Here is a 19,561-nt window from a genome sequence, read left to right on the forward strand (position 1 = left end):
AATAATTATTCTTTGGAGGGAGGGAACCGTGTACACGTTGCTCTTGAACTTGGCCACGTGACTTGCTTTGGGCAGTGAAATGTGTGGGAGTAACATGTGCTCATTCCCAGCCTGCTCCCCTGGGACATGCTGCCCTCTACCTTGAGAGATCACACCCGGGTCCCTGGTGCCCCTTCATCTCAGGTCCAGAACGAGCGGTGTGAACTTGAGCCTCACCTTGAAGCAGAGTTACTGGGGTCAACTCACAGACGTTAAAACCAGTTTGGGGACGGTCTGCTATGTCACATGCTATAATGGCTGCTGCCTAATACACCCACGAAGGAAGAGCCGACGTCTTGCTGAAGTGCCATCGCCATTATGACCTTAGCTACCACCAACACCAATTAAGCAAAGTTCTTTTTATTCCAGGACACTTCCCTAAACCCACCCTTGGTACCAACTTTTTTGAGCAACAATGAATCTGGCTACTACTTGTTTGTAAGAGTTGGGGAAATGATGCTAAAATGTGAATACTATGGGGAAAAAAACCCTTACATCAGAACCGGTCTACTCTCACCAGTCCAAGTGAAAGTGAAGGATGCAAAGCCATTATTGTCTCAAGGCAAAAACCTTGCACACAAGCAAGGTGAACCCCTTGCTTCTCATCCATGCTGCTGTGATGATGCAAGGGATGCAAGTTTTAGGGGTGCAGGAGAACCCATCTGGCACCCTGCTTTTATAAAGATGTGCTTATAAAAAAAAGATGTTGCAGACCTAATACTATAGGTGCCTTGAGGTGTGTGGCGGGTTGCCGCGGAGAAAATGGATTAGACTAGTTTTCTAGCGGGGGTGGAAGATGCAGGAGACAGAGTGACATTAGGAAGAACTTTCTGAACAGAGACATCGTGTACTGCCAAGGGAGAGAAGGAGTTTCCTGTCACTGGAGCTATTCATGTGTTGACAGGATGAAGGATGTTTCTGTCATTCGGTAAATGTCTGTAGAGCCTGCCACGTGCCAGGTTCTGTGCTCAGTGCCGAGTGGTGAACCAAGCAGGGGTAATATCTTCCCTTCTGGACCTTTAGGTCTGGTTGTGGAATTAGGCATTATACAAACAACCACATAAACAAACACAGAATGGCAAACTGTAGGAAGTAACTAGGGCCTACTTTCCACTGGATGGTCAGGGAGGGTGTATAACTAACATTTATTACTAACGTGACTGAATATTTCAGGTGCTGGAAAATCCTTTCGTCTCAGGTGTAGAGGCCCTCCCCCAATCCAGGAGATGACTTGAAGTGGTTCTAAGCAATCACTGACTTTCATTTCCTGGATCAATGATTGGTGGTAGGAGATGATTTGCCAATGAAATTAAAGTCATTTCTGGCCCATGAAGTTAAAAGTCCAAGTCTGGTGGCTAGGTGTTATTAGAAAATGTTGCTTTTTGGAGAAAAAATGGACACACCCAGCTAGAACAGCCTTTGCTCCTTGTTCTTCCTTCTCCTTTCAGGCTGAAATATGTAGGTGATGCCTGGAGGCATGGCAGTCATTTTGCAACCATGAGGCAGCATGGCAAGTCCTCTAAGGATAGAGCATTGGAGAAACAGGAAGAGCCTGGTTCTTGACAACACTGTCAAGCTGCTGCATCATCCATGTACCTCTGATCTCCTCTTAAGTGAGAAAAATAAACTCCAACGTGTCTGAGCTGGAGAAGCTGTGTTTTCCCTCAAGTCAAGCATGTTCCTCACCAACGAGTTCAACAGGATTCTCTGAGGAAGTACCATTTACTGAGATCTGAAGGATGAACTGGTGCTACTGGAGGAGGAGGCAAAAATGTTCCAGGTAGAGGGGGCAGCTGTGCAAAGACCCCAGGGATGAGTAACCTTGGTGTGTCTGAAAAACTAAAAGGACATGCAATCTGAAGTTTAGGGAGCAAAAGGGTAAGGGTCGGAATTTGGAATAGAGAGGGGAAATCAGGACCTTGGAGGATGTGACAAAGGCTTTTCTCTCATAATCCCCACTCTACAAGATTTTCAGCAACTGAAAGGATGGAGTAATAAGGCAAACCTTTCAGGCACACGTCATCAACGGTGAGGCAGGAGCTCTCCCAGAACACACGGTGTATCTGACCCATCACCTGCTAAGCCTGCGCCAGCCTGTCCCTCTGCCTTCCCCGGACCTGGCTGCTTGTGAGTCTTCAGCCAGAGTAAGAAAATGGGATAAAACATTTGGTCAGTTGACGGGCTGGCTGGCTTTGGGGCTACCTACTGATCATATAAAGACAAAAGTGAAGTCATCCTGGCCCTCAGAGATATAATCAGATCAAGGTTCAGCCACTTTTTCTTTGACTGATGATGGAAAGCAACACTCTACAGCTCTTCACTAAGTCTTTTAAGGGCCTAATTTTTTTTTTTCTTACTATGGGAAGAGTTAATAAAGGCACTGTTTTCAAAGCATGTACGGAGAGTGGTAGGTATAGTTCAGTAGAGATGGGAGATTTATATTCAAAAAATTAAATAAATAAATAAACTTAATTACCTCCCCTCAAAAGAAGTCTTAAAAAAAAAAGAATTAAAAAAAAATGGATGTAGGGAAACCCCAATGGGCAGTGTCTCGAGGCTGGTAACCACAGGGCATTGGTACCACCTCTAGGCCTGAAAGTGCCAAGAGCAGGGATGTTTTCTAGGGAGTGGTAAATGTGGACACATCAGAATACAGGGAGGAAAGGGCTGAGTGACAAGGGCTTCCTGACAGGAGCTGTGACCTTCTGTTGAGGGACAATCAGCCTACAGGGACTCTGCAAGGAGGGAACTGGAACTAAAAACACCCACGCTGCCTCTCCCATCTCTTCTCAGTGGTTCTCATTGGCCAAACCCAACCAGAAGCCAGGACCGTGGGAGCAGGTCGCATAGACTTTTTTTTTAATCCTTTCATCTGGGGAGGAGGTAATTAGGTTTTTATGTATGTATTAACGGAGGCACTGGGGATTGAACCCAGGACCTCATGCATGCCAAGCGTGTGCTCTGCCCCTGAGCTCTACCCTCCCCTCACCACACTACCTTTTAAATTTATAGAGAAGGGAATATAGCTTGTAAAAGAAGAGCAATGTAGGAAAGAAAATTTCCAGGACAGTTAGAGAAATAATATGATTTGTTTGCACTTTATAATTTTTAAGGGTCTAAAAGGTGTCCATCAAAATTGTTTCATTCGGGACACATCATCTCTGCTGGGAGCACCAGGCTGCTAGAAAGAGGCAGAACCATCTAGCCTGGGGACCGTGTCACTCCGGTGCCTTTGGGCTCCAGAAGATGGAATGATGTCAAGCCAGGTGGGAGGCAGGCACAGTGGGTGGTCCGGCCTCCTTGCTCCCACACTTGTTTTAATACCACATGGGTGGTACCCTGAGCCATTTCCCACCAACGAGGCGGTGGGCACCAGGGAGGCTCAGCTAGTCTCCCAGAACCCAAGATGAGAAACCTCTCCAGCAGGGGCCCCTGAAGCACACCCAGACTCACATCCAGTGGACTGAGGTGGGCACCTTGGCCTCGGTAGCTATTACTAGCCAGGGGACTATTTCATGCAAGGGAACACTGAAGTAAAGGAAAATAAAGTCCCCAAGTGGCTGATGGCAGCAAAGCTTCACATGCACAGCGCCAGCCTGTAACCACATCCCTGAGAGCAGACCCAGCGCACCTGGGCCTGACGAGGACCCCCAAAGACAAAGCCAGACACAACCCCAAAGGGGGCCTACACCTGCCCGCGGCTCCGGGTCTTCTTCCCAGGGGAAGCTTGGAGGCTGGTCCACGTGGACATCCCTGCCAGGGCCTGGGCTCAGCTGTCATCCCAGTCCCCTGCCTGCTCCATCCAGCCTGGCTCCCTCGGCCCCCGACCCCGGCCGGAGCGTCTCCATGGCCACCACGCTGGGCCGCAAAGTCTGAGGAACCCACTTTTTTCTAGGATAATTTCTAGCACAGCCCATAATTTCCTGGCATGTCCTAGCAGGTCTGCAGCTTCATGACTCAACGTGACAAGATTTCTGCCGAAGAAGAAAAAAAGATCAATATTTAGTTGCCATAGTGGAGATTTACAGTCTTGGCCATTACAGTCCGACGGTTAAAATATGTGAGGGGCTGGAAGCATAGTGATCACTGACTGCTGTGCAGGTGAGTTAATGGAAACATGGCCGGGGCGGGGGAGTGGTGGGGACACAGCTGTCCCTCTGAGCTGGACCCAGCATTTGCACTTTCACAGCAAAAGAAAGGCGGTGACCAAACATCCCTCAGGGACCTGCAGAGATTTTACGAACTGGATTTGGGTTGAAAAGGGAAACGTCTGTACCTTTGCCCACGAGGTTCAGAATGTCTCTCCTCTCCCCCTTCCCGAACCCCTCCACCCGCTTATATCCCACTTGCCAAGCTGGTCCCCGAGACCCAGTTCCCAAGCCCCTTCCCTCAAGGGCCCTGAGACTCTGCCCTCTGAGGTGTGCCCCTCTTAGGGACATGGCCACTTTCCTGTCTGCGCCCCAGCACCTCCTTCCCCACCACCCCCACTGTCCTTCCCTTTGCTCTCATTCAGCACAGGCTGTCTGGAGAGTTTTCCCAACTAGATGGAAATATCTGGGAGGCCAGAGACTCTCGGTGACCCAGTTTGGCCAGTGGATCGGCAGAGCTGCTATCAGACACCTAGGACACATCTCAGTGACGATGCACTTCCATCCTCAGGGACGCAAAGGAACATCACACCTGCTGTTCTCCCCCTTTGCTGCCAGAGGCTGAGGTAGAGTGGACCCTGCCCTCTTCCTTCTCAGCTCCACTTTGAGAAGGACCTGCTTTCATGCCGGGAACAGGAATGCTGCTGGGGATGCCCTGAAACCAAAGAACCCAACTGAAGAGTTAGTCAAAGCTACTGGGGACTCTAGACTGGGCCTGGCCTGACCCAGGCAGTGGATTGCACACTCCTAGCCACAGAAACACTTATTTCCAAGCCCACCATGATGGCCCCACTTCCCTGCCTTTTCCAGGTACCTTTGCTCTGCCCAGAATTCACTCTTAACTCCCATCTGCTTGGAAACATATTATAGGACCAAGTTTAAACATCACCTTCTCTGGGAAACCCTCTCTGACCACCTCATGTGGTTGCTTCCTGCTCCACTGACGAGAATTCTGGTCACACCCCTTCAGAGCTGTCCCCACATACATTCATATGTTGAAGCTCTAACCCCAGGACCTCAGAATGTGACTGTATTTGGAGACCGGGCCTTTAAAGAGGTAATTAAGGTTACATGCGGTCATATGGGTAGACCCTATCTCAATCTAACAGGTGTCCTTATACGAAGAGGAAATTATAAAACAGAAGAGACACAAGGGGTAGACACACACAGATGGACCTGGGGAAGAGGACATAGTGAGAAGGCAGCTGTCTGCAAGCCCAGGAGAGAGGCTTCAGCAGAGAATGGCCCCGCAAAGACCCCGCAGAACTTCACTAGGCTCTTGGGTTTGGAGCTGTCAGCACCTCTCAGCCATATGAGCTCAGAACTAGGGTACAGTCCATCAGTGACTTCAGCCCCTGACTTGGGTTTGTAGAAAACACAGCCTTCCCTGAGCTCAGCTGTCTGCTGCATCAGGAACTGTTCCTGGAACGATCTGGGCCAGTGGTTCTCAGACCCTGGCATGTGTCCAAATCACCTGGCAAGCCTCTGAAAGCACAGACGCCCGGGCCACCCCCACAGTTTCTCATTCAATAGGTCTGGGCTGGGGCCTGAGAATTCACACTTCTACCAAGTTGCCAACTGAGGCTGATGCTGCTTGTCCAGACATTAGTCTGGTCAAAGGGAAGCCAGCATCCCAGGGAAGGAAGACAGCAGTGACTCCAAGAATGCTGAAGGAGGTCCAGGCAGAGGGAGATGCGAGGGGATAAGGGTGTGTGACTTGGCTAAAGAGTGCTCAGTAGGTGCTGGGCAAAGCCTAACAGTGGTTACAGAAGCCACGGGGTGAGGGAGACGGCTGCTAATGAAGTCCTAAGACCATCCTGCAGAGCCCAGGTTCATCTGGACAAGAAAGAGCCATCAAAGGGCAGAGAAGACCTCAGTTTATTTTCAGATCTGGAACATTTCTGGGGATCCTCCAATGCAGAGGACGGACACTGAGCAAAAGGCAGCAGCTGTCAGGAGGTGGAGCAGGGTCTGGTCCTGGCTCGGTTGTTACCAACCGTGTGCCTCAGTCATCGGACCTCTCCCTCCAGGCCTTCGTTACTTGATTTTCAACAGCCCCTCAGGGTTGCTGCAAGGACCAAGCGAGCTTTGGACGAAGAAGCACTTTGTAAGTTATGAAATGCTTCAGAAGCACAAAGGATGGGGTTACTGCCAGGGACGCAGAAATGAGCAGGGCTGGTCCTTGCCCCCAGGCAGTCATATTCTGAACCGGGAGGTCCTGCATCCACATCCCTACGAACCCAAGTAGGAATCTGCTTCTCTGCATCTCCTTGGCCACCATCTAGCCTGAGTAGCATCACCGCCCTCCCCGAACACCCAGTGACTCTGCCTCTTGTCCTGCAAACCAACTCTTTTTACCTCAGCCAGAGGAATTGCTTAAAAATCTAATCAGATCAAGTCCTCACAGACTGAAAACATTCCGACAGTTTCTTCCTATTGTCTTGCTATCAAGTTTGGGTTCTCTCCATAACCTACAAGACTGTGTGCGATCCTGTCCCACCAGCCTCTGCTCAAGCCACGCCTGCCTCCCAAGGGCGCCTGCCTCCCAAGGGCCCCAGCCTCCTGGAATGCAGCGAACTCCTCCCTGCCTCAGGGCCGTTGTTTGTTCTGTCCTCTGCCCGAGGGCTCCTTCCCTCCACTCAGTCTCTTGGTGCTGACTCATCCTTCAGATCTCAGCAGCCGCCTTCGACAGTCCCACCAGTCTCAGTTAGATCATCCTGTGATTCGCTCGGCTCCTTGCACCCTGTCCCTTTATTTCACAACTCTTTGTAATACACGTTTTTTCATTTGTTTGGTATATGTTTTCCTGACCAAACTGACAGGCTCTGAAAGCTGGGATTATGTCTGTTTCACTCATTTCTCATATCAATCAGTGTGTTTGGGATGAAAGCAACAGAAATCAGACTAGCTAATCTGAGGAAAAGGGGGTTTGTTGGAAGGACGTCTGGAGTTAATAGGCCCGAGAACAGGGCTTGGCAACAAGCAGGAACAAGGCAGCTCTTAAAAGCAGGAGGCTAAAAATGGCAGGAAACATTCTAGCGAAAAACAGCTTGATTGGGGTGTGAGATCCCAGAATGCCAACTTGTTTTGTCTCCTCATTAATCTGTTTTGATTTAAAATCCAGAGTGAGAACATTTAATTGGCCTGGATCAGATCATGGGCTCACTCTTGGCTTGGGGAAGGGAGAGGAGCCTCATCAGACTGGATCCAAAAGAAAGAAGTCATCTCATTCCCAAAAAAAAAAAAAAAAAAAAGAGTTGCTGGGTTGGTGCTTCCCAAGAGGAGAACGCAGGCTGGCCAGCCTCAGACAAAGCATTTGCTGGGGCAGCATATCGATCCCTGCTGGGTATCCGGACAGGGAGCCACCCAAGAACATACCTGTTCAATTAATGAATGCAAACTTGCTTCTGGGCAAAGTTCAGAGCTTGCTCAGTGACTTACTTTGAAAGAGAAGAGATCGTAAATGCTGGTCTTGGTGCAATTAGCAATACTTGGAACCATGCGTCGTGAATCAGTAAGCAACGGGGGGTACTAGGAAGTCGTATAGCTTCAAAGTATCCCTGAAATGTCACACCTTGTAGTATTTTTACTGACCTCAGAAGATGGTGCCTACCTGTCTGGTGACTTTCTTCGGCATGAACCAGAAAAATTTCCCCTTCAGTCTTTAAGGACACACAACCCATCACACCTTGGGCCGCCTCACAGGAGACTGGGCAACAGAACAGGGGGCCTTTGAAAGGGATTTACTCTCCCGGTGTCTCAGGAGGACCAAAAAAATCTATGGCTTTCTCTTAAAGTTGATGTATTTATTGAGGAAAGAACAAGGCATATAAGACAGGAGTGTGGGGCCCTGTGTGGAAACCTGGTCTTCTCTGGCTAGTTCGTGGAACATTCTTATGCCTCACGGTTTAAGGATCTTTTTTTTTCTTTCTTTTTTTTTTTTTGAGATTGGAGGGGAAAATGTTATTAATTTTCAGGAGAACAGGAGAGAATGAAGACATCTCCAGACTTCACTTTCAGGGCTCTTTGGCTACATTCCCAGAGCCAGAAAATCTTCTCCAAGGGTCTTGGGCCAGACATCTGGGTTTCCAGATGAGTTTTGTAGCCAAGGAAATTTTAGACAGGGGATGTGTTTTGGTAATCTTCTGCAGACTTATAAACCTCAAAACAGTGATGTAAAGCCACAGCAATTTATTATTTTTCACAATTCTGTGGACTGACTGGTATCAGCCAGGTGGCTCTTCTGTTCCACATGGTTTACCTGTGATCATTCATGAGCTATATTCAGCTGGGGCTATATTCAGTTGGCCAGGTTTGGGACATCAGAGATGGCCTCTCATCCTCCAGGACCTCTTACCATTCAGTAATTTAGCCCAGCCTTCCTTATCGCATGGCAGTTGGCTTCCAAGAAGGAGCATTTCTAGAGGATAAGCCCCAGTGTGAATTCACTTATCAAGTCTTTGTTGGCGTCACTTCGCTAATTTCTCAATGACCAAAGCAAGTCTCGTGGTCAAGCCCAGAGTCCGTGTGGGAGGGGAGTACACAAGGGTGTGGTCCATTGGAGGCCACCGATGTACCAGTCTCCCACAGGAGAGCAGGGAAGCTGGGCAGACTGGGTCTCCCCAGGTGTCAGTGTCTATGTAGGGATGCATGACCCACTGACTGGTCTATGACTTTGCAGTTCCAGAATTTCAGTGTGATTAGGACTGCATGTAGGTCCACCCCTTTCTTTGAAACTTCCTCTCATCCGCAGACCCTGCCAAAGACAGGAATAGATCTTATCATGCTATTCCTTGGCCACAGATGAGTGGACCAGAGTGGACACCTGACCTAGGAGAAATCAAACTGTTTGCTGGGCTGCCCCAACTAGATTCTTTCATGTGACTCTGGAGTTGGCATGCTGAAAGATTAAGATCTAGGTTGGTGAAGAAATTACAGAATATCTTCTGGATACCCTAAAATGAGCTATGTCTTCTGAAACATGTCCCAAACTCCTGAGAGAAATGAAACTGAAAGACCATAGTTGAGAATTTTTAAGGAACTGTGGTAAGTAATAAGGCATTAGAGGGTTGCAGAAAACCAAATAAAAACTATAAACCATTCACTCATAGATGTCACATGTTTCTTCTTATCCTCTTTTACTCCATAATCTACCAGAGAAGACTATGCCTAAAGTAGCCAATGGTCCCATAAGAATAAGAGGCATGTGGAGCAGGCCAGAAGAGGCTCTCAGCCCAGATCAGCCAAACCACAGTTGACTAGCAGACCCATGGTCATGAGGGTAAACATGATTTATGGTAAGCCACTGATATTTTGGGGATGTTTGTTATGCAACATTATTATGCCAACAGCTGACTCATACAAATCTCAACAAAGGCCCTGGCTGACCAGTTCTCTGTTCCACTGATCACTCAGGGCCTCAATGTTCTTCATCTTATGATTTCATCAACCCCTAGAATTTGGCCCTCATCTGCATGTTTAGGGCCTGGTCACAGGCCTGTTCAGGTTCCAGCTTTGGGGAGCGGAAAAATGCATGGAGAAGCATGTAGGCAATATTTAAAGGCCAAAACTTGGAAGCTGAGTGCATCACATCAAGAATGGAGTCATGTGACCACACCCAGCTGCAAAGGAGGCTGGGAAATGCAATCTCTAGCCAAGTTGTCAGGTATCCAGCTACTATGCAAGATGAGGAAAACAGCTTTGGGGGATCAGTTAGCAATCTCCACTTGTAGATGGGGGAAAATGATCTAAAAAGCCATGGAGATTTTCATGAATACCAAGAGTATGAGCTATGTAGCGGCATAGTTTCTGAAAACAAACTGAACAGTGAAGCAAATCTTCTGAAAGTGTACATAAGTAACAATGAGAGAACACACTAGCCCTGTTTGGTCTGTGCTGTTTGACACGCCTCCGCTGCGGAGTGGCCAGTTCACGGTAAACTTTCAGGATGGACAGAGACAAACATAAGTAGATACATTTGGGGGAGGGTATGGCCCTGTGGTAGAGCACATGCTTAGCATGCATGAGGCGCTGGGTTCAACCCCCAGTACCTCCATCAAATAAATCAACCTAATTACCTACCCCCTCCCCACCAAAACACCAAAAAAACAAACCAAAAAGAAATTAAAAAAAAAAAAAGTAGATACGTTCAGAGGGAGTGGGCAGGTGATGAAGGCCCCCAAAGCAGGTCATAAGCTGAATGGTTGAGGACCTTGGAGACTTTCAGATGGAAGAGAATATTCGGGAAACTGAACAGCTGCCTTCGAATGTCTTAATGTAGGTCATGGCAAAGAGGGAGAAAGTTTATCCTGTGAAGCCTCCAGGAATAGATACTGTAAGAGGAAACTGCAGAGAAATATATTTATGTTTACTGTAAGAAAATAAGATTCTAGCAAAGAGGTCCAGAATGATTTATACTCCAGATGCATTTTGGACTAGAAGATGCCAAAAAAGAGAAAATGCTAGCTAGCATTGGTTGAATACCTAACCCGTGCCAAATACCACTTAGAGACTTCCATGAACTTTATTCCTTTCCACTCTGGAAGTCTCTACATCAATGAGGCTATATTCTATATCCCTCCAAAATCTTCTAAAAAGGTCCCTTGCCTCCCTGCATGTTAATGTGCGCTAATTCCTGCAGTGAAGTTACTAGTCTTCTCTCTGATTTTGTCTCTGAAATTCTGGAGGCAAGTCGTTGCAGCCCTACATATTTTTCTTCAAACCCTCCTTTTGGGGACTCGCCGACCATCCTGCAGGGAACATACGTGAGTTATATTTGTGGAGGAGAACCTCTTACGGAGAAAGTCCCGGTGGTGCTGTATGTGTACCAACTTGTGGGTTCTGTGGCCGATGGAGAAATCGGCCAGGGCAGGGAAAGAGGAACCCTGTCTCTTGGCAGTTTCCCGATTCCCAGCAGAAACTCGAGATCGCTATTGGAGGTGGGGGGTTACGTCCTGACCAGCAAAGCTTTGTGGTGGCCCTTATGTCTCCAGTATTTCCACGTCGGGGGTCTGGAGAAAGCCGCCAAGAAGGGTGAGTGGGCTGGTTTGGCGGCTCTATCCAATGTACCGATCGATGTCCAGTATTTTCTACATACGTCTTCTGGGAACCTGTGGAGGGAGCTGCCTTTTCCTGACACATCCAGAGTCCCTCTGTCTCAACCAGAGTCAAGAGTCTTTTTTTTTTTTTTTTTAATTCCTTCCACCTCCTGGATCTTCCAGATGTTTCCACCTGCCCGTCTTCAATTCAGCACGCACCTAAGTCAATCTCAATCTCAAACGTTGTGTTATCCCACCAGTGTGAATCCCAGGCAGGAAACAGAAAGTGACAGCGAGGAAGAGACCCCATAACGCCAAATCTCCTTAAAGCCTGTGAGAAGCTTTAATGTTTTGCACATACCTTCGGTACGTGGTAAGTTCCCCCCACGTGTCCCCAGGAGGTCAAGAGAGACGTTGGGAGGGTGAGGTAGGAACCCACTGACCACATAAATGTTGCAGTTAAGCTGTCTGGAAGGTGTGTAGAGGATATTTCAAGGTCCTTGGAGTCACAAAGCAGCAAGATGGAGGAGGCTGCTTGGAGAGCAAGGACATCTTGTCTCTCGGACCCTCCCACCCACGCTCCACCTCCCAGTCCTCGGTCTCTCCTGTGTCTTCTAAACCCCAGGGGCTCAGGTTGGCCAGACATTAGTAGAGGTCTGCTCTGCGCAGGAGTCACAGGCGCTGAAGTGTGACCGCTCCGAACCTGGTGTTCTGGTCCTGTGACCTGGTGGACGAGAATGCTTACAATCCAGCTCAGCCTCGCCAGCAGCAAGAGCTCCAGTCAGCTTTCTCTGATGTATTTAATGGAAGGCGTACTTCATCACAGCAAGCAAGAATTTTTTTCCCAAGACAACAGAATACAGATGTGAACGAGAAATGCATATTCTTTTCGACTTCCTCTCGCCTCTGTCTTCGGCAACTCTTGTAATAAGTGCTATCAGACTAGCTGAGAATGGTTCCGGCTGAGCATACAAGAGGAGCGGAACCAAAGAGATGGGATGCGGGTGCGACGTCATCCCTCTTCACTTGGACCATCTCCCTGGTCTAGACTCCAGTGAAGTGAAATGACTGAGTTACAAGATATGAACATTGTTAAGGACTTTGCTACATGTGGCCAAACTGCTTCCAGAAAAGTTATACTGGGGTTCCAGTGCTGAACTCAAGTTTCCTAGACCCTCAGTGCTGTCTTGGACCCTTAGCAATGTCTTTTTCTAAAGCTATCCTGTATTCCTGAATCGTATCACCAGCCCCATTTTTAGAATCGAACCCCTAACTTTGACATTTAGAACCCATCCCACTCGCTAGGGGCTGAGAGTATTTGCCAAGCTGTGTTTGGAAGAAATCTTTGTTCACAGGGGAAGCCCCCATTCCACGATTACAGTGGCCCCATTACACACCGGACACACCGGCCATCCCCTTGCATGAACTCTCACATGGACTGGCAGCATTTTGTTAGTGAAGGAAAGAAAGGAGAGAGCATCTTCTCTCAACAAGAAGGAAGTGTCCAAAGGGAATCTCCGACCGCCACCTCCCACAGATAATTTGTTTACATCTTCCCGCTATTAAAGCTTTTGCATTGTCTCTAGTCTCTTGACAGGGAACCCACAAACCCTTTCCAGCAGAGAGGAAAGGCTGAGAAATAAATCTCTGTGTGAAAGTCAGTGGACTCAGAGATAGAAGTGATGGGCGGCAACAGCAAGGGCACATTCGAAGTTCATGGCTGTAAAATGGGAGCGACCATAAACACTCCATCAGGCTGCTGTCAGGGTGAAATGAGCCCATTCATGTCGTCAGAACAATGCCTGCCACGTGGTACCCGTGCGGAAGTCTCAACCGTTATTATCAATAGCAGAAAGGGGTAGATTTGTTAGTTCAGGAGAACCTGAGCAGTGAGGTTCCAGTTGTGTGAGACCACTTATTGTCCTGCGGAGGTCTCATAGTAAACATAATTAAAGTATTGTATTTACAATAAATATCAGTAAAACTAGGAGGCAGGACACATACACCTTTTTTTTTTAACATTGTTTACTATTTTTATTTATTTATTTATTTATTTATTTATTTATTTATTTATTTATTTATTTATTTATTTATTGTTAATGGAGGTACTGGGGATTGGACCCAGGACCTGGTTCTTGCTAGGCACGCACTCTACTGCTGAGCTATACCCTCCCCCATTCCTGAACAAGTTTATCTTGACATGAAATGACTGTGAAGCATTCAACACCTACTTGATGGCTGTCCTTAATTAATCTAGGTGTTGGAAATCAGGAGAGCGGTCAGTCTCGCGGGGCAGTGGGTGGAAAGGGGAGTGGGTGGGGCTTCTGAGATGCTGGCCAGAATTCTGTTTCTGGATCGGGGGCTGGTTACTTAGATGTGTTCAGTTCGTAAGAATTCATCAAGCTCTACACTTGAGATGTGCATTTTTCTGTATCTGCATGTATTGTACGTCAATAAAAAGCTTTAAGCACGTAAGAGTTTAATTTAAAAATTTTAAATGAGCATAGAATCAGAGATGAATGTCTGCTATTGTCAGCAGCCTTCCTTAGAGAATGATAAACTTCGTCATTGTTTAAATTTTCCCTTTTTGGACTTAAGCTATCTTGAGTGGGTTTCTTCAGCCTAGGGGTGGGTTGTTGACGCCAAGCCCCTCTTACTGGAGAGCAGCCCTCCCCAAGGACAGAGATGTGGGCCCCAGACTACCCCCCCACTCCCCCATCCCAGGCATTTTTCAATAGCAGATAAATCTATTCTCTGCAGAAAGTTAAGTAATCTTCAAATCGTCCATCTCTAGTGTTCCATCAAGATCAAACCTCAATGTTTATCAAATTCTGCTAGGTCTTAAGTTCTTTGAAGAAAGACACCCTGGACATCTAAATCACTAGTAACTTTCTTGTCTAAGAAAATCTCTCCAAAACAGAGGCAGAGTCTAACATTTCAGACACGAGAGCATCAACTGGCCCACCGAATCCCCTGCATCCACAGAGGGGAAGCAGCACCTCTTGTCTGCCTGGGGTGTGGGAGCCTCAGCCAGCACAGCCTCAGGACTCGCCATCTGAGACGTCCCGTCGTCAGCCCAGACATTTCAGACGGTGGTTAAAGCTACGCTGCCCAAGTCTGGTGGTTTATTTCCCGACCTCAGTTCCCTAGACGGCTTCAGGAGAAAACAGAAACCAACTCAGAGTCCAGTTCCTCCCACGCAACATCCAGAGGACAGACATCCAGCCCAGGAGACGCAAGTGGCGGAGGAACGAGAAGCTCGCAGCCGAGTAGAGCTCAGACCCTTGGCACGGGGACCTCACCTCTCCACACAGCCCAGGGGCCCGGAGCTAGGCCCAAAGAGGCCACAAAAAGTCCCTCAGAGGCAGGACAGCAGTAGGGGATAAAAACAGCTGCCTACCTTCCCCAAGCATCTCCGCCACTGCTCAGTGACCCGAAAGTCCATCCTCTGCCTTCCCTCCTGAACCCTCATCAAAGAACGGCTTTCACGTGGGGGTGCAGGGTGCTGCTGGTGACGTGCAGGGATGCCAGGCAGATGTCAGCGTGTGCAAAGATCAGGGGAACACTGCCAAGAAGGGCTGACGAGCACCAGCATCATCTCAGGCGGCCACTTATCCAAGTGCTCTTGTGAGACAGGACCGAGGACCGTTCAGTGCTGTACTGAATGGCATCTTGACATCCTGTGCCTGACGTTTATCTTCCACTTCTAGGTGCATTGAATGTGGAAGGTGCAGGTGACAATTAGCAACTGGTATGTGTGTGTGTCTCTGTGCCCGCGCACATGTGCACATATGGGGAGACAAAGAGGAAAGAGACAGACAAGGAGAAAGACAGAAGGAAAAAGAAGGTGGGTATGCAGAGAAGAGGAGGAAGAGACAGTAAATGCTGACACTGATGAGACAAAACAGATGGGGAAAAGGAAGGAAATTATCCTCTTTATCAGAGGAGGGAAGAGGAGGAAGGAAAAGGGCCAAATGGAGCAAGGGGGAAGACGGGGAAGAAAGAAGAGCTGGCGTGAGCGAGGCCAAGATGCACCTTCCAGCGCGAGCTGGCTCCTCCGGCTGGATTCTGGAGAGTCAGAGCTTTGGAACGTCTCCCGCAGTGACGGTTCTAAACTTGTCAGGTTCAGAAATTCAACTTTGTTAGGACCCCTGGAGATGGTCACAAGCTAGCAAAGGATGGTGAAATAAATTCCGGGATAACTTCATTATCAAAGATCAGACCTTTCCATGGTATGGAGAAGGAGAAGGGTGCCCACTCTCCTGACCCCCAGTTCCTGGACTCAGAGGACTTAATTTGCATCAGATCGGAGGGCTGGCAAGTCTAGTGGGATATTTTGATGATCTCCCAGAAGGGCCCAGACTTGACGTTTTTCTGGTCCAAATTCTCCTTTCTGCCTGTGACTCTCCATGAGGTAGGTATTATCTTTATGCCAGTTCTTCAGGGGAGGGAACTGAGGCTTGCAGATGCTAAGGAACTTCCTCCAGATCACACAGGCAGTGAGGATGCAGGATTGAATTTGACTGAATGCAGGGCCTGAGGACGTAACAGAAGTGAGAATGGTTAAAACCACACCTGTCACCTGGTAGACACTCAACACAGCTGCTGTCTCTGTGACTAGAAGCCACCACTGCGCTCAGGGAAATGGGCGATTCCTGCCACTGCTGCCCAGATCAATTTTCCCATCTTTGCTGTTTGCATCTCTCGCGTTGGCTGTGGCTGCATCTTATTAACTTAGCCTAAGTCATCATCTGTTGGAGCTTCCATGATGTGCTGGGAATTGCTACACAGTGGGCAGGAAAATCTGCTTCACTGCACACTGCGTGTTCAGGCAGAGCTGTTGCTGAGTTGAAGCACAAAGATCCAGCCAAACCAGCCGTGGAAATGTTGAAATGCTTCCATATGAATCCGTCAGTTGTCACTCTCCCTCTCCCACAGGTGCCCACCACCATCCAGGAAACCCCAGCTCTCCCCTCTGCACCCCGGGCCACTCCTCTGATTCAGCAACCGGGATGGTTAATTTTACATCAGCTTGCCTGGGCCAGGGAGTACCCCGACAGCTGGGTAAATATTACTCTGAGTGTGTCTGTGAGGCCCTTTGGGACCTCCCTCCAGCCGATGTGGCAGAGTCACTGTGATCAGTTAGTGCCAATGATTCCCCGGTAATTAAGCATTCCGGCTCCCCACAGGTGGGCCTCTGAGGGCACCAGGAAAGAGCATCTCTGGAGCACATCAGTCAGGTGGAGCAGGAGGCACCATCTGACCTGGTCCTGCATCATGCCAGGCCTCCGGCATCCTGCTCCAGGATGGGGCTGCTCCTCCTGCCAGCCCCACATCAGTGCCTGCTGGTCCGGCCTGAGCCAAAATGCTTCAGTAAGTCATTGCTGGGGGTGGGGGTAAGGCTCAGTGGGAGAGCGCGTGCTTAACATGCGAGAGGTCCTGGGTTCAATCTCCCAGTACCTCCATTAAATAAATAAATAAAAAAAATCCTAATTACCTCCCCGCCCCCCCAAAATAAAATACTAAATAAATAAATAAATAAATAAATAAATAAATAAATAAATAAATAAATAAATGTTTAAAAATAAATAAATCATTGCCATTTGTGAGTGAAATCTCCGGGGGGGCAAACGGGCCCTGGAGAGGGGATGGGGCGGGGTTGCTGCTAAGACAGACACACTCCGTAGGTGTTGGCTCACAGTATGTCTGTGTTTAAGGTCCAGATCCCAGATCCCTGCACCTAGAGCTACATGAGAGGAAAGCGAACTTTTGTCTTCATTCTTCCTGGCCCCATTCACACACAGGCTCACAGGCGAGGGGGCTGCAGGCGTTTTTCCACTCTGCATATATTTCCCAGTGTAACCGGGCAGAGGAGGAAAATGTATGTAGTCAAATTAGGAGGTCAGTTTGTCAGAGAAACTTCATAGGAGGGGGAATGCCTCAGGCAAATCACAGGAAAGGAGACAAACCCCAAGTCTGCAGGGAGCGGCAGTTCCCACCTGCTTCCCCAGGGCGCATCTCGAAACATTAAGTGGACAAAGGTTTGCCCGGTGCCCCTGCCCACATCCCATCCCTGGAGTGGGGTCCAACGGTCAGGAGGAACAAGAACTTGACCTGACATGTGACCTCCAACCCAGCTACGCAAAAGCAGAATGTCCGTGGTCTGTGCTCAAAATGAAATGATCTCAACATCGGAGCTCTTTTTTTGAGAAAAAAAAAAAAAAATCAGTTCCTGTCTCACGCAGGTTTTGTTGCAGTCTTCAGGCCTCTGATTCTAGTTGTCCTGTGTAAGAGATGTGTGCACGAGTGAACGTGTGTCTGTGCATGTGCTGGGACGCGAGAAGGAACAGAGACAGAATTAAAGCCGGACCTGGCATCGCTTATATGTGGAATCTAAAAGAAAAGAACACAAATGAACTACTTATTACTTATAACTTAGATGATTGACTTCTTGAATATGTGTAAGCACATTTGACTGTCCTTTATAATTGGATGACTGCATTCTGTTGATTCTTATTTTGTGGTTGGCTTTATTCCTTTGATAACTATGTAAGTTTAAAAAGATAAAACTCTAAATTGTTCTTAGAAACAATGAACAGTACATATATATGTAAGTTTTTTTAAATGTGTAGTATGCTGTATGTATGTATTTACATGCAATACATTGTATATGTGCAATCAAATTGTATCAATTTTACCTAATAAAACTGAAAAATGGGAAAAAAAAAAAAAAGCAGCACCTGGTGTGGGTATTAGCTGGGCGTCCGAGTCTTAGCGACCATCCCCTTCCCCCGCCTGGGCTAGGCTTCCTGAATCCAGGCAATGATCCCCAGCCTCAGGTCCCCCGAACCCCACACCAGTCGTCTGGGGCCATCCCAGCCCCTCCCAGTGACTTCTCCTGACTCCTTCTGAGGACTTGAGTGCAGTGGGGGTGGGGGGCGCTACTCCTGAGGGCTATGAACAAACAAAGACAAGCAATAAAAGGGGAAAGCCGGTCACTGCGAACAGAATGAGGTCACACATTTAAAAGATGCCTTTCAGAAGGAGGGCGCAGAGGGTTTCCCCCACAGGGCAGCTTTTAATTTAAATTACTTCCAACCCACAGCAAGACTCGCCTTTATCCACGATGGGTCAGTTCCCAGGATGCCCTTTGGCGAGGTCTGTGCAGCTAAAGGGCTGAACTGCCTCTCCAAGCCACACAGACCGCCCAGCGCACCTGGTGCACACGCTGTAGCAAGGCGCTGGCAGGCCGCATCCTCCCCTAGGAATTGTGGACCATTCTGAACGGACTGGCTGCTCTGGGGAGAGGCACACACGTGTGTCTGAAAGGTGGTGGTCAGGGCACAATTGGCCAGTCACTTGATTTTCTGACTGATTTATTAGCTGTTTCAGCTGGTTTAAGTTCCTTCATGCGCTCAGCAATTAACCCCTTCTTAGAATGCTCTGGAAAATGAAGTATCTTTGAGGGCGCGCTAAGCATTCAGCTCATATGTCCAGCCTGTTGTCTACGCGCTTCCCAGCCAACAAATGAGAATCTCCAAAAGCTGGTAAAGGACTTTGTGAAAACAGAGTAGGTAAAATACATCGATTTGCGTAGCACCCTTCTACAGAATTCTTACGTACAAGGTTATGCTACTGTTTTTAAAGAATTCATTGCACTTGACTTTTTCATTATTAAGGGCAAAGAGGGTGAAACCTAAGGAGCCTGAAGACCTTGGCCCTTTCCTTGGATCTGCAGGGAGTTAAACTCTGGGCCCCCAGTTTCCTCCTCCAGAAAGAGGGCAGGAAATTACCCACCTTTTACGGAAGTCGCACTGGTCAAGGGGACAGTCTGGATGTAAGGCCATTGTAAGCTGTAAGGTGTTAGAGTAAAAGATTATTAAAACTCGTCTCCTTTCCTCCATCCTCCCCCCCTCAACCCTGCCCTGGCTCAGAGTCTCTACTCCTCCTGCCACCACCCCCTGAAACTCCAAGCCCACAAACTCAGGCTTTGCTGGGAAAATTCCAGATGCTCTGACCTGGAAGGGCTGGGTCTTATTCCAGCTCCCTCTGTACACTGTCACCCCCAAACCCAGCTATAATTACACGGAGATCTGAGGCTGAGTCACAGAGTTGGTGGGCCTCGCCACTAGCGGTTTGAGGAGTGTGTGTGCCTGCATATGCGTGTGTGTGCACATATATGTGCGTGTGCCTGCATGTGTGTGCATGCATGTGTGTCTGTGCGCATGTGTGCATCCTGAATATCAGGCATCATCACTCCCCGGGGGCACTCTGATTCATGGCGTTTTAAAACTCGATGCTCTCGGCAAATGCCCCCTGCCCTCAAGGCGTTCATTC

This window comes from Camelus bactrianus, chromosome 1 (genome assembly GCF_048773025.1).
Source record: "Camelus bactrianus isolate YW-2024 breed Bactrian camel chromosome 1, ASM4877302v1, whole genome shotgun sequence".
In the NCBI taxonomy this organism is placed as follows: domain Eukaryota; kingdom Metazoa; phylum Chordata; class Mammalia; order Artiodactyla; family Camelidae; genus Camelus; species Camelus bactrianus.